We start from the raw sequence: 9,793 nt of genomic DNA, 5'->3' as shown, positions 1-9,793 counted from the left end.
TCTTCCTCTGACAATCCAAGGACATGCAAAATGGCCGATTGGCAGACCTTAGCTAGCCCAGCATGGATGAATCAATGGATTACAGATTTTTGCCGAACGACGAACAGACTCATTAAATGGATAAAAGCATAATGTTATGGCCTTTTAAAAATATATATTAACGCCATGTAATCTTGTTAGCTGCACTGGTCTAACAGTACACAATTTAAAGGTTATTTCTGAGTGGCCCCGTCTGAAGTTGCCTCTAACTTTCAAGTTGTAATTATTTATTTACATTATATAAATAAAGTATTTGGGACGCTGTGGCCCGCCCTCCCCCAACCCTAAATCGAGTTATGTGGCTTCTACTAACGATCGGTCGGATAGAGCGTTGAGTAACTGAATACTTTCGGCCCTTGCAGGAAGGTCTTGCAGCAGCTACATTCACCCAACGTCGGTTTAACGAGAGTAGGAGTGGCGCGTCCAAAATTAGGGAGTGTTTTGCTATTCGCGAATGTGACGTCAATGTGGGCGGGGCGAGTGCGTGCTGAGTTCAGCAAGGGAGTGGAAATCAGTGTGTGACATTTACCAGCGGTTTAACATCACCGTAGGCTGGGGAAAGGAAAAAAAGAACGGGACTTGTGTATCGGCAACAACGGATATTTTATTATTTTTTAGAACAGAAGTGGACCAAGACGAAGAGCCAAACAACGGTAGGTACATGCTGAACTTTATCTCCTTTGAAACGTTTCAACGCCGCGGCTTCTTTGACGCTTTAAAAGTTGCGCAGGAGGGGCTGTGCGTCCAAGTTTTCCTGCCGTGTCAGTCGTGAGGACCGCATAGCGCCTCAGCCAGTTGCACTCTCGCACGCTCGACTTGTGGGACGCCGAGGCAGTAGCAGAAGCCACCGCCACCGCCCGTCGGGCAGGCGTAAAATCGGCGTGGCTCTGAAAACATCGAGCTGCAACTTGAAAAGTTGACTACGGGAGTTGAGACGTTGCGGAAGACAGGAAAAGACACCAGTTAGCGGATGTGAGCTGCCGTGCCTCTGCAATTTCTGCGGAGTTTTAAAAGTGTTTCGATCGGAAAACTACAGGTACCTTTTATGGGTAGTCATTAACACGGAATCGGTTTATAGACAGACCTTTATATAGAACCTTTCCCTCCACGACAAAAAAAAACTATTCATTGAAATGTGTAAAAGTTGTAAGATGACGAAGAACCTCTTGATGTTAACTGTACCCACCCCCGCCCTTATTACTTCAGTATGCACACTCGCCGTGACACATTCATGGCGCGCATCCTCTCCGGAATCTTGACTTTTTCTCTGCATTCATTTGATTTTAGTCTAACGACCTTGACTTGAAAAGTGCTTTTAATTTAACCCTATCTGAACTTTTCGTATTTTGCTTGCAGGAAACGATTGGCATTAGTCGCCCAAGTCCGCCACTGGCGGCGCACGATCCCCTTCTGCTGTATCAATACTTGATCAGAGCCTCAGGCGTCCCGGCCGGCGGTTTCCTGTCTTGTCCCTCGTTATGAATTAGGGGGTCTTGTTTCCTGTAAAACCAGCGAGCAGTTAACAGAACCTGAAAATAGATGCGTGATGAAGATATGCTGCACCCAATGAGACGTTTGTGGGGAAAGGCGATTTAAAAAAGTTCCATCGTTCCCCAGCGTTTTCGAACACAGTACTCCACGTTTTGTTCAAGACAGACCCGACTTTCTTCTTCTTCTTTCAGCTGCTCCAACTTTAACTTTCTAAAATCACGAATAAATTAGCAACGCACAACGGTTTAAGTTTTGCAGTCATTGCCAAAAGAGGAAGGAGCACAGGGTTGAAATCGTTGTGTTTCCAGGGAGTGCTATGAAAAGTGTAGTGCTTTTACAGGAAACTGCTTAAAACGGTGAAAATGCATATACAACAAACAGGATTTTACTGTCCTTCTATAACATTTTGTAGTTGACTATTCCATAATGGATACAGGAATCTTATACAATTATTGACAGTTTTCACACCTACTAATTTAGATTTCAAAACCTCATCTTATCTGAAAACATCCCACTTTCAACTTGAAAACTCATATTCTGAGCATTTGCAGAATTGTGCACACACACATTTAATAGCTGTCTGCTCGAAATAGGAAAACTGTCAGATTACGAACCAGGTAACATTGGATTTTGAAGCAATAGCTCTTAAAATTGTATCTTAAAGCTTTTCAAAAACACACTGCAGCAGTTTTTGCGACCCCATGTATTAAGTGGCTTCTCTGTTTTGGCCTGTGGAGTCGGTTGTGTATGGTTGAATGTGAACTCTAGTGGCCTGTTGTACCTATCAAGGGCAGTTTCTCTATTAGGTCAATTGAATGAAAAATATCGTATTATGTATTACAAAAAATCACACACTTCAAAATTTTTCCTAAATCCCTGTGCATCTTTACTAACCTCTTGTGATTCTAGAATTACATTTCTGTTCAGTTTATTATTGCTTAGCGTTGTTCACTGAGTGAATTTTGCTGTGTAAAGTTCTCAGGTAAAATGCAAGTGTAAAGTTTACAAATTACTCCACACAGAATTAGTACACTTAAAGATTTGTTTAAACATACTGAAAAACAAAGTAGTTTAAAAATGATTAACAGAAATGGAAACCAGCAATAAACATCCATTAATTAATTGTTGATCTATGGCCAGTTGACAGTGGAGGAGAGAAACAAAAAAAAAACTCCAGTCAGCAACATCAGCGGAGAAAATAAACCTGTGGGGGTCCAATGTAAGAGAGAAGATAAAGTCAGACACTGTCACAGTTCTGGTGACCTCAACCAGCTAGCCGCCCACACACACACACCCCAACAGTCATGCATACATGAGCACGCTCTGAATTCGGCACAAGTTGTGTCATAGGAAAAATGCTAACATTATTTATGATACTTTAAATTGATGCATGCCATTTTTTTGTTTTGGAATGGGAGCCTTCACAGTTGTTAGTGCTGCTGCCTCACTGGTCCAGTCTCCAAGGTTTGACTCCTGCCTGGTCATTGTTCCCGTTGTGTATGCATGTTCTCTGCATGGATCTTCTTTCAGCTCTGGTTCCCCCAAACACGCATGTGTCAGGTTGATTGGGGATTCTGATTTGGCCCTGTGTGAGCAGGCAATGTGCTAATGGCTAGACCCCGCAGCAAACAGCCATCCTGTCCTGGGCTGTTTTATGCCTTGTGTGTAGTGTTGCTGGGATGAGCTATGACTCCTTGCAACCCTGAACTGGATTGAGTGGGGGTGAGAGTGTTGTGTTTTAATATTAATTACGGCCTATGCAACTTTATAAATCTTTGGTGCGCTTAGAATGGAAACAGTGGGTATAAGTTACTTCATGTTCCTGATGACACAAAGGTTTTGCTTCTGCTGCTTGTACAAATATTTGGTGGGTGTAGATGAATAAAAGGATTAATAAAACAGACAAAAACAGTTGCAGCATAACTCAGTGTTATCATAGTTTTTTTTTTTTTTTAAATTTTAATAAACCAGCTGTTTTCTGTTGCTTAATGGTTTTGAAACATGTTTGAATACAAATAGGACATCATTTCTGTTAACAAATGTTATTCTGGTATCTTTTGTAGTTTATTTTTACCTTGATATGTGTTTGCTCAGCAACATCAAGACCACACACTGTAACAGCTTACGTGTGTACTCTTTGTTTCATGTACAGCTTGTTTTAAAATACATAAAAGCCAACAATTCTCTCAATGTTATCACCAGTTCTATTAATTGGTAGAAATCTCGCCTAGATCTCGTTATTGGCTACTGCTATATCAAAAATGAAAGTAGTTCATAGGTGTCAACTGTGGTTTTTGCAAGCTAAAGTTTAGAGTTAAACCTTCCCCAAGAGCAGAGCAATCAGCACCTCAGGCTGAGGAAAAGATCATAGCTTCACAGACCAGTGGAATATACATTTAGCTCAGCAGGTGAAGCTGCACATTCTTCTGCTGCAGAGGTGGGCCGGCTAAGCTGTGTGAGAACAGTGGTTGGAACTCGTGAAACTCCTCTGCTGGAGGGCAAGCCTGTTATAGTGGGCTACCTTGTGCAGGAAGAACTGTTGAGCTCTGAATGAGTTCTAACCAAGCAAAGAGAGCTAAGCATCTTTTTGCATTAGGTAGTTGCTGTACTACTTACCTCACAGGTAAATAATGAAGTGTTCCAGTAACAGTTTACATGTTTGTTTGGTGCACAAGGTGCCATGTCAATAAAGCGCATTATTATCAATTTTCAAACAGGACTTTGGCGGCAGCTTAGCTCTATATTAATGGAGGTTCTCAAGGTTGGTGGGTCTACACATTTGACTTAATGTGTGAGCAAACTAATGTACATGTTTGTGCTCCAGTTGTATTCGTTATGGTGACAGTGTAACTGTAACTTGGAGGCTTCTTTGTAACTTAAGGTAAAAAATGAAACTCCAAACTGAATTAAGTGGGTTTGAGAATGGTATATGAAATTTAATATTGCACAATAGTTTTTTTTTCTAGTAGCTTTGAAGAAAAGGTGAACAAAGTAGATGTATAAATAATATATTAAACTTTTGTAAGAGCCAAATCTTTTAAGTTAATATTAATAATATATTCATGTAAGTTCTTGCTTAATTTGAATAGAATATAGCTTTCACATAGATACTCCAATAAGCTAACAAGTTAATGAAATGTTCTTAATGTTCAACTGTGTTTCTGTATTTGGACAATAGAAATTTAGACAGCTAGATACATGAACTGTTAGACAGAAAGACATTAAGGGCATTGTTACATTACCTCTACTTTAGAGTTCAGCTATGTGAGTGTAGTTTTAATGTATGAGATAACATACAGAAAGTTTAAGAAATGTAACAGAGACACTTAAGCCTTAAATGGAAAATCATAGACAAGTTTTTCTCCTTTTTTGTGTGTGTATTATCAACTTTCTTCCTTATTTTTTGTGTGAACTTTTTGCTTTGAATTTCACTAAAACCTTTTACACAGACACTTTTTATGTGCAACAAGTACTAACTGCTAGTATGCCTTTCTGGTAGCTGTATTTTCACCTTCTTATAAAATCTCAGTAAATGCAGCTACACATGTAAACTAAAAATCGTGCTATTTCAGATTATTAAACTGATGGAAGACGTGTAGTTAACTGTCCCCTATATCTAGTAGTAAGTCTAAGGAGAGGTGTTTACCTAAAGGTCTAAAGATAACGGGTAGTATGTGAATGAAACAGCAGTGTTTCAACTTTCTAAAGATGGGAGCGAATGTTTGAATGGTTTTAATTGTCTAAGTGCCAAAGTTAGTCGGTTTGAGCAGTAATTAGCAAAAACCATGAACCAAAATACAGATGGCTGCAGAAATGAAAATTGAAAGTTGTCAGTAGACTTTAGTATCAAGTTTAAAGCTCCTGAAAGTTCTAATCTGTTCATCCCCCTTTTTTTGATGCTTTAATTGTAACATTACTCACAAAAGACTAGAGCCTGTCGTGGTGAGACTAGAACACCAATCTCTCTTGGAAACACAAACATACAAAAGCCCACCCAGTCACACTGTGTTAATTTAGATTCTTCAGTCAAGATGAGTATCATTAGGAAATATAAAAAATCGATGGATCAAGTATTGTCTTGTCTTAACATGTTGTGAATGTGAAGAAGCTTAGTAATAACTCTGAGCTGCTTTTTTTTTTTCTTTCTTCACAAAACCGCATGCTGTCTGTTGCTGTTGGTACTCTAAGGGAAGCAAGAGAGATCATGCATCATCAAATAACCCCCAGTAGTAACTGAGGTAGAACTGCTAAAGCACTCCTGCTGTGCAAGAAAAAACTTGCAAACTTTGTGAGAAGAAAGCAGTATGTTCATGTCATGTGTTCACAGCTGATACTTCCCTTCCCAGACGTAGATCGCAGAATGACTTTCCAGCTTTTAAGGGTACATGAATTATGAAAAATAAATTCTGGTGTTCAGCATTGTTAAATCGTATTTATTTAGAGTATACTTTTAATTTGTTTTTTGTGAATGGAAGTTGATTTTATTTGTGGTTATTCTGCCCAGTTAACAAAAAAAATTCAAATGATCTTGTGCCTGTAGTAATTTAATGTTGTAGGCATATATTGTACCAGAATTAATCTGAGCATTCCCTACCAGAGCATTTTCATTTTGTTTTTGATTGAAATGAATCCTGTTGTGAACGCAGGCATGTTTGGTCATTCATTGCTGCTCCATTCTTGGGCTAGTCCTGCAGTAAGCAGCACATTAAGTCATATCCTGTAACATGAGAAGTATACGCCTGGTAAGCTGCATCATCGGGCAGAACCTGCCTTTAGTGAATATTTAAGGCAGGCACATATTTTATCTAAATGTAGTGAAATTAATGTGCAAACAATGATAATGGTAAAATCTGGTAAAGTACATTTTGGTGAGCTGCCTGCAAGTAAATGGGTTATGCAGTAAATAAACTAATTAGGTGTGAAGAATTGTGTTTTAAATTGTAAGTGCACTTTATGTGTGGAAAGTGCGGCTGTTTTGAGACTGCGATGACCTTCTGTGCAGTGATAATTAGGCCTGCTGCCTTCACTGCTGGAGATTGTGTTGTTTGTACCTGAGCTCCGAAATGAAGCCAAACAGTGGCCACTGTTTCCAATGACTTTTTAAATTTTTTGTTTCTGCATATGCTGTTTGAGAAATTAGAGTAGCAAACAATAGGAACATTTAAATATTTCTTTTTTTTGTAGATATGTCAGTATTTTTTTTTTTTTTTTTTTTTTTAAAAGGGGACACATGAGGACTAATGGGTACATTTTACAGGAATTCATGTGAAATAATAAACTGACAGACAAGAGATCAAATATATAAAGATAGATGATATTAGGATAATATAAATAGTAAAATATATAAAAATGAACAATAATAGTAGGATAAAGTACAACTGATATATAATATACAGTGGTTGTGTGTGTATGTATGTATGTGTGTATGTATATATATATATATATATATATATATATATATATAATATAAATAAATAATACATACATACAGTCATATAGCCTGCATAATAGTTTACTCTCCTTTCAACAAAAAGATAACAGTGGTATGTCTTTCATTTCCTAGGAACATCTGAGTACTGGGGTGTTTTCTGAACAAAGATTTTTAGTGAAGCAGTATTTAGTTGTATGAAATTAAATCAAATGTGAAAAACTGGCAGTGCACAAATTTGGGTCCCCTTGTAATTTTGCTGATTTCAATGCCTGTCACTGCTGATTACTTGCAACACCAAATTGGTTGGATTAGCTCGTTAAGCCTTGAACTTCATAGACAGGGGTGTCCAATCATGAGATATAAAGGTATTTAAGGTGGTCAATTACAAGTTGTGCTTGCCTTTGACTCTCCTCTGAAGAATGGCAGCATGGGATTCTCAAAGCAACTTTCAAAAGATCTGAAAACAAAGATTGTTCAGTCTCATGGTTTAGGGGAAGGCTACAAAAAGCTATCTCAGAGGTTTAAACTGTCAGTTTCAACTGTAAGGAATGGAATCAGGAAATGGAAGGCCACAGGCACAGTTGTTGTTAAACCCAGCAGGTCTGGCAGGCCAAGAAAAATACAGGAGCGGCATATGCGCAGGATTGTGAGAATGGTTAAAGACAACCCACAGATCACCTCCAAAGACCTGCAAGAACATTTTGCTGCTGATGGTGTATCTGTACATCATTCTACAATTCAGCGCAATTTGCACAAAGAACATCTACCCTGTATATGGCAGGGTGATGAGAAAGAAGCCCTTTCTGCACTCATACCACAAACAGAGTCACTTGTTGTATGCAAATGATCATTTAAACAAGTCAGATTCATTTTGGAACAAAGTGCTTTGGACTGATGAGACAAAAATTGAGTTATTAGGTCATAACAAAAAGCGTTTTGCATGGCGGAAGAAGAACACCACATTCCAAGAAAAACACCTGCTACCTACTGTCCAATTTGGTGGAGGTTTCATCATGCTGTGTGGCTAGTTCTGGGACTGGGGCCCTTGTTAGTCGAGGGTCGGATGAATTCAACACAATATCAACAAATTCTTCAGGATAAAATTCAAGCATCAGTCACAAAGTTGAAGTTATGCAGGGGTTGGATATTCCAACAAGACAATGACCCAAAGTACAATTCGAAATCTACAAAAGCATTCATGCAGAGGGAGAAGTACAATGTTCTGGAATGGCCGTCACAGTCCCCTGACTTGAATATCATCAAAAATCTATGGGATGATTTGAAGCAGGCTGTCCATGTTCGGCAGCCATCAAATTGAACTGAACTGGAGAGATTTTGTATGGAAGAATGGTCAAAAATGCCTCCATCCAGAATGCAGACACTCATCAAAGGCTATAGGAGGACAGCGTCTAGAGGCTGTTATATTGGCAAAAGGAGGCTCAACTAAGTATTGATGTAATATCTCTGTTGGGGTGCCCAAATTTATGCACCTGTCTAATTTTGTTATGATGCATATTGCATATTTTCTGTTAATCCAATAAATTTAATCTCACTGCTGAAATACTGTTTCCATAAGGCATGTCATATATTAAAAGGAAGTTGCTACTTTGAAAGCTCAGACAATGATAAACAAAAATCCAAAGAATTAAGAGGGGTTCCCAAACTTTTTCATATGACTGTGTCTGTCTATCTATGTATGTATGTAATCTATACACACACACACACACACACAGTGTTAATTATTAAAAAAAATTTTATTAACCTTCTTTAGCAGATTGTGGTTTACAGGTGGCTGGGGGTCTGTCTTCGATAAAGTCAGATAGACACCATGGAGGTGATGTCGGTTTGTGTGCCCTGCAAAGGACGGATATTTATAATTTAAAATGACTAACAATTAACATACTTGCTATCAAATGAATTAAAGGGAACTGAAATCTGAGGAAGAAAGCTACGAGAATATAGTCCGCACGTATAAATTCGTACAAAACTCGCCCCAGCCAGGAGCAAACGCAGGGTTTAAAAGTTGTCATGTTCCAATAATATTATACTGCTTGTTTTATTAAGAATATCATTTCAAGTGTATGAAGGAGGAGTTCAAACATTGGAAATGTTTAATATTTAGTGATTCATTTTTATTTTTAGCAAGAACTGTCATATAATTTGTCAAACCATCAGACCTTTATAATGCTTATAAATCCCTCTCCGTTTCTGATTGAGCTTAAGTTGGAATAATTGTGTTTATGTTTGGCTAATTGAACATTTTGCCATCTATTTTTGAACTAACATGCATGTCAGAGCGAAACGTATTTTACCTGTCAGAGTACCTGCTGATCTTCCAAAGTTAGCAGCACAGCTGTGTGAATGCTGAGCTTGCCAAATGGCTTCTGAAAGCTACACAACATTAAGTTAAATATCTATAGAATGTTGTAAAATTGTTTGTGGTTTGATTGTTATGGGCTCTTCTAGTCTGTACTGTCGGTTACTATCAGGTTTGCTCTATATTGTTCTTACAGTTATGTTTCATTGCTAAAAGAACTATACAGTAAACATAGCATATAGTTGTAATTTAACAGTACATATTTTTGACTTAGTTTAAAGAAACAGATGTCTGAAAATCTTAATTTCAGTTGGTAATGTTATTAATTTGACAGCATTTTCCACAAGCATTCATTACATTTTCCTCCTATTGAAAGGTTGCCTTGCAAGTTTCCAGACATTGCTTTCAATTGTTGAGAGCTGTCTTTCATCCAGTGCATCCACATTTAATAGGAAACTACAGTTGAACCAATGATTTTCATACAGTAAACAAACTATAAGGCATGACAGTTATAC

General features: G+C 38.0%; 1 protein-coding gene across 1 annotated transcript in view; it reads left to right on the top strand.

Annotated features, from left to right (window-relative positions):
- Positions 1-525: 525 nt before the first annotated feature.
- The window catches only part of tln1 (talin 1), a 173,882-nt gene continuing 164,614 nt past the window's right edge, over positions 526-9,793 (top strand). The window contains 1 exon segment of the mRNA XM_051930058.1: positions 526-692. The gene's annotated coding sequence lies outside the window, so the exon portion shown is untranslated.

This window comes from Erpetoichthys calabaricus, chromosome 7, assembly GCF_900747795.2.
Source record: "Erpetoichthys calabaricus chromosome 7, fErpCal1.3, whole genome shotgun sequence".
In the NCBI taxonomy this organism is placed as follows: Eukaryota; Metazoa; Chordata; class Cladistia; order Polypteriformes; family Polypteridae; genus Erpetoichthys; species Erpetoichthys calabaricus.
Note: the sequence above shows the minus strand (reverse complement) of the source record. Positions and strands in the feature narration are given on the sequence as shown.